The sequence below is a fragment of the Rhinolophus ferrumequinum genome, chromosome 10 (genome assembly GCF_004115265.2).
Source record: "Rhinolophus ferrumequinum isolate MPI-CBG mRhiFer1 chromosome 10, mRhiFer1_v1.p, whole genome shotgun sequence".
NCBI classification, from domain to species: Eukaryota; Metazoa; Chordata; class Mammalia; order Chiroptera; family Rhinolophidae; genus Rhinolophus; species Rhinolophus ferrumequinum.
Window position 1 is genome coordinate 31,397,769 of NC_046293.1, and position 6,194 is coordinate 31,403,962.

Sequence of the window (6,194 nt, forward strand, 5' to 3'; positions counted from 1 at the left end):
ACAAAAATTGTCACCGCAATAAACTTTAAAAATAAAAACTGCCGGTCAATAGATATAAGACAATCAGAAGTTAAAAACAGAGCCTAAAAAGAAAATAAAAGAAACCTAACAAAATTCCAATCTAATCAGCACTGGTGAATGCTTAGTAGAAGGAAATACTTAACAAACTGGAATTCTGGAGGTTCTGGGTAGTTTGCTAAAAGGACATAATAAAATAGAAAATTTGGTAGGCACAATCTATATAACTTTTGGTGGAGTTCTGAGCCTAGTCATTTTTGAGTTTATTAATTTCTGGGTGTCTGAGAACTACCTTAATTTAGGAGAACCATGATTCAGATCATTTTCTCTGATATCTTACATTATCTTTCTAAAAGTGACTTTAAAGTAACTAAGTCAGCAAAGTACTAGGAATTCCCAGTCACTACTTGATGAAGCACATCTTTAGCAAAGCTATAGTAACATCAAATTGCTTAGAACTGTGGAGAATAACGCTGGAGAAGACACAGAAGACACAATACATTTTTAAAACAATAAAGCATTGTTTATAAACCATAAAGCAGTGGTGATGCATGATGACATGCAGTTAAATATAAAGTGTGTAGCATAGATAATACACAATATTGATGATGTCTGGGAAGAAAGAAAGCACAATCCTTTTTTTGTTTTGTTTTGTTTTGTTTTTTAACAAGTTAGATTATGAAAAAAGATTCCTTTTGAAGTCAGAATGTGGGTGAGATTCCCAAATTACTATTACTATTATTTTTCTCTTTATGTGTCCTCAGGCAATTCCTATATTCCTTCTGCCTCTTGGTCTCAATTTTCAACAATAAAGGAAATTATTTTCATTTGCCCAGCCTTTTTCACAGAAATTTTGTGAGACTCAAATGATAAAACACGAGACTGAAGAGTATGATAAGAGATTAAATGGGCATCTGTATTTTAAAATACTCAATTGGGGATGCACTGACAGCCCCAAAAAACCAAAAACACTAAAAAAATCAGGAAAACACTTATGGAAGAAGAAAAAAGGCATGTCCTATAATATATAGTTTGAGTTTGGGAGTATTTCTTACTCAACAACCACAATGCTTTATTCTTTATATTTTCTACCTCTTACTTCTAATAAATTACCATTTTAACTCAAAGTTAACATCTGCATTTTATATTTTTGCTGTTGGTGTAATATAATTAACCAATAAAAAGAAACCTACTTCACAGTGAAAGACGTACTTGTATTTCAACATTATATCATAGAATGGTTAGGCTCATATTGGGAGAAGAAATGATTCAGTTTCTTCTCCCAATATGTGTGGTTACATCTCTTTTGCAGCATTCCCAACATCCAAAAGGGGGAGTGGGGGGCCAGGACAATCAGAATCAGTAAGATTCAATTAAGTAAGACTTGATGGGAAGCAGTGCTGAATACCTTTTCAGCATTGTTATATCATTGACATATAAAGCAGAGTCCAATTTAGTAATATTAGCAATATTAGCGATATCTATCATGCAGACTGAAATTCTGTGCTGGTCAAAACTAGGACATTCTCTCCCCATAGGCTAACTTATATAGAAACTCAAATTATAATCGATTGTTTGACTCGGAAGCAGAAAAAGAGGAATGTTATAATTTAAATATTTAATGGCAATAGACTGAGACGATGAGAATGATTCATTTTTATGTTGGAGATTGTCTACCTCTGAATTTCCTAAATCATATCACAATGGGCTGATAAAAAAATGATATGCTCAGCAAAACATAATATGTACTCAATAAATTCTAGAAATTTGTTTCCTCACTGTAAGTTTCTCACAGCTTTTAACATGTCAGGGTTATCTCTTGATATCTCATAAACTCTATTTCTCAAATAGATTTGGAGGAAGGGGGAATTTTCATCTGCTATCTCCCAGAACTAGAGATCCACGAAGCCCAGGTTCAAATTATGGAATTATAATACTGAAAAGGCTTCAGTGTCTTCTCCCAATACGTGTGGACATCTCTTTTGCAGCATTCCCAACATAAAAAGGGGCAGTGGGGGAGCCAGGACAATCAGAATCAGTAAGATTCCATTAAGTAAGACTTGATGGGAAGCAGAAATTAACTTCCTGGAATCTAAGCTATGGGGGGTGGTACCTGAGAGTTACCAAGGACAACCAAGAATGGAGCAGATCCAAAGGAAAACAAACATGAAACAGGAAGAAAGAAAGACCAAGTTCTGAGGATGCTACTGGAATCTTAGATCAAGCAGTGTCTGAAGTCAACTGTACCTCTTAAGTTTTAGGTTATATAAACCGGTAAATTTTCTCTTTCCTCCCCTCAACTCCCTACTAAACCAACTTGCAACCAAAATAAGCTTTACTGATTAACATGGCCAAAGTTTGGATAGGTTCTTCAACTTTGATCCAATGGCTGCTTTTTGTATATTTCTATTACTGAGCAATCACCCTTATCATCATGTTCTTTATTTATAGATATACATATACATATACCTATAGATAGATAGATAGATGTAGATAGATATAGATATATAGATATATAGATATAGATGATATAGATAGATATAGATATAGATATATAGATATAGATGATATAGATCTGTCATATATTCTATATAAAGACAATACTTTAGGACATGTCTTGCTCTTGTATATCTCATGGAGGTGATTTATTTTATTTCTGCTCTGACTCATTATGTATTGGTTTTAAACTTATTTCTCAAGGGCATTTTGTTTTATTTGCAAGTTCTGCTCATTTTTTTTCCCTCTGTACTATTGTAGTTGAAGAATAATAATGACTCCAATGAAGTGGTTCCGACCAACTACTTTTATGTAAATCTCTCCTATGTGATGGGGTGCTTTTTTGTTATTAGGACCGCAGCACATATTCTCTGTATCCTAAGCACACAAACCAGTATTTGGCACCTAATAGGCTTGATGGCAGTTGGATTTCTTCCTAGACAAAGTAATCAATCTGCTATTTTCTCTTGCTATAGGTATTGCTCTTTTTGGACTGCACATGTGCTCAAAAATTCAGTCTGCCAATCTTTCTGCCCTTCCCCCAAGAAGAAAATGTTCTTAAAGTGACTGATGTTTTTAAGAAATAAATATGATGAAATTGTTAATAACTGATATAGCATTATGTTTTTTACTTTTTGTTGGTATTTCCTATTGAATAAGAATGACTTTCAAAGAATGAATATCTAATGGTATAATTTAATTGAAAATCATTTGCGACTACCAGCTGTATTTGCCAACTTAAATTATATCAATAAAGCAGCTATCTGTCCACTTTTCTTTTCCTTAAAATTGATATTACTCTTACACATTTTTTTTCTCATTTCCACTATTAAGCATTTTTCTTTTCATCCTTCTCTTGATTCCTGTAGGGTCTCAATAATCAGTAAGATTCATAATATAAATTATTCTAATGAGAGTAACTGTTCGGAGTAAAGTATTATATAAACTATTTCCTGGATTGGTGAGAAATGGAGCCAAGGTCAATTAGTGATAATCTGCCATGGGCACGAGAGTTAATTAATGTACAATAAATTTGCCCCTCCAGATTCAACCAAATGTTTGTCTGATATCATTAAGTTATTTGACTAGCATATATATACATAGTCTTGAAGTGACCAGCATTAGAAATTAGAAATTTTAAAATATTCAGATGATTTTTTTAATAAAAAAAATGAAACCTCAAAAAGACTTTACATTTCATGAAGTTGAAATTTCAGAAATAGAGCTGTCATTAAAAAAAAAAAAACCTTTACATAATCATCTTCACCCAGTAGGTTTCCAACAGAGAAATACCAAAATTTCCTTTCAAAACCTTTTAATACTATCACAGTGAAAATATAATTTTCTTGGAAGCGGCAAATGTTGGATTCCCTGTACTTAGATCTGAACTCTAGTTAATTTCAAAGTTAATTAACTTGATGTAGTTAGAATTGCTCAGAAAAAAAGGCTTATGGCAAACAAAATGTATATTCATTAATTGGCCTTAGAACATATTATTAATTGGAACTGCTAAGACTTAGCTCATCCTCAGTGGTGTGAATAATGCTGTTACATGTTTCTATGCACTATTGCTAGATATAAAAATTCCACATATTATGGAAGCAAAACAACTTTGTTATTTAGTTCTAACGAGTAAAAAAGTAAAACTGACAGAATTTTATTCCTAATATAGCTGTCAAAAAGTCTTTAATTTATTCTGCATTTGCCATACACCACTGTCTTCTTTAACTCTAATCCCCCAAGGCGGAGTATAGAATACAATGTTTGCTTAATAGAGACATATATAACTCATGATTTTTCTCAGTACCAAATCATATTTATACCTCAATGACAGTGAGGTGCTTCTTGACATTTAGCGAAGTCTTTCATTTCCAGAAGGTGGCGATCTAGAATAGATAGAAACAGATTTGCTTCCATCTGAAACAAAGCAGCCATGCATTCATTATCATTGAAGTTAACTGAAATTCTGGAAACAGAATTGGGATTCAAACCAAATAAATGTCCCACTGCCCTTTCTTGGATAACATTTAAAACTCTAAATATTTTTCTATGTTTGTGACCTAACATTTTCTGGGAGAACTAGCAGCATACAGTTTAGATATTGCAGCATTCAAACAAAATAGACCAAAATATAACAGGACATGTTAGAAAAGTGGGCCAGTTTTACATTAGAGTATATAGTTTCTGTTCTGACTTTTAATAAAGTTCATTTATAAATGTATCTGAACATTTAATGCCATACAACTGTACTACATGCAAAATCAGATAATTATGGAAATTTGTGATGTCCCAGTGCTTATTAAGAATATACATGAAATTAGAAAACTCCCAGCCTTTAAAAAGCATATGGACAAGCTGAAAAAAAGAGTAGAAAATTAGAAGATACATAAAAGGAAAATTTATTCAGAGAAGAAAACAGAATTCTGTTAATTCTTGAGTTTTCTAAATAGAGTTCTCAGAAATCTTTGTCTAGGGAAAACGTATCTGGCATTATAGAGATAATTAAGTTTGACTACAGTAAATTGATCCATTTTCTATGCAGAGAAAGATTGGGAACAGCTGTGAATTTCTCTGAGACTGACTATTTCTAGTACATTTATTTATTTCTATCAGCAATAATAATTTATTTAATGGTCAAAGGAAAATTGCCAAAGTCCATTTAAACTGTCAACTAATAATTTTCTGAAAGAACTGGAAGGTTAGTCATAATCATTTATATTCTGAAAGCTATTTGTCTGTTTGAGTATTGTTGCCTACCAGTTGTTATACAACAACCACCACCAATGCGTCTCAAATATCACTGTAAGTATGTGACAATATTAAAAGCTGACTTGAAAGCATATTTGAAATGCATAATGTAAAATGCATTTCATGCAGCACTTAGTATCATAAATGAATCAACGAGTCTCACTCTTACTTTACTAAGGTACTCTATAGTTTAAAACAGTTGTTGAGATCAAGAATAGATCCCTCACTTAAATATCTGAATATTCACACAGTTATATTAAATCTTTCTTTCTCGAATTATATAACAAAAATGTTTGGATTGTACAAAATCAAATTTTTTTTGGTATTGGTTAAATTATAACTTTTTCTGGTGTTTCAACTCACAGTGTATTATAGAAACACACACACCACACCCATTTGTAAGGATTTAGATAGATTTTTGCAAATTAAACCTGCAATTTATCTTCAGAAGACTGAGGGTACTGAGATTACTTACAAATCTTTGGCAATATTAACATCTCTATGAACAATCCATCTCTAAATGTAATAAACTCTACTCAATTATTTTAAAACATGTAAATAACATTTATTTCTCTTTAAATTTGTCTTTAATTAGAGTTGTTTCCAGAAAATGGATATAAGGAATATTTAGTTAAAAATCTCTGAAACATAATTCTTTCAAATATTAACATTTGAAATTAAATAGGCCAAATATTCAAATTCAAATCAATGTTTCCAGGTCTCAGGCAAATGTAGACATACATTACTACAATTTTCTAAGTAGAGCATAATTACTTATGTACAGGCTGCAAGTGAAGCTATAGATCTAATATAGTGCAAATTCCTGACTCAATTTTGCTCAAAGATTGAGCAAAGAAGTGAGGAGTGGACATTATATTTTAATGAAACTAAATGTAATTATATACTACTGTATGCAATTTTAAGATAAAATA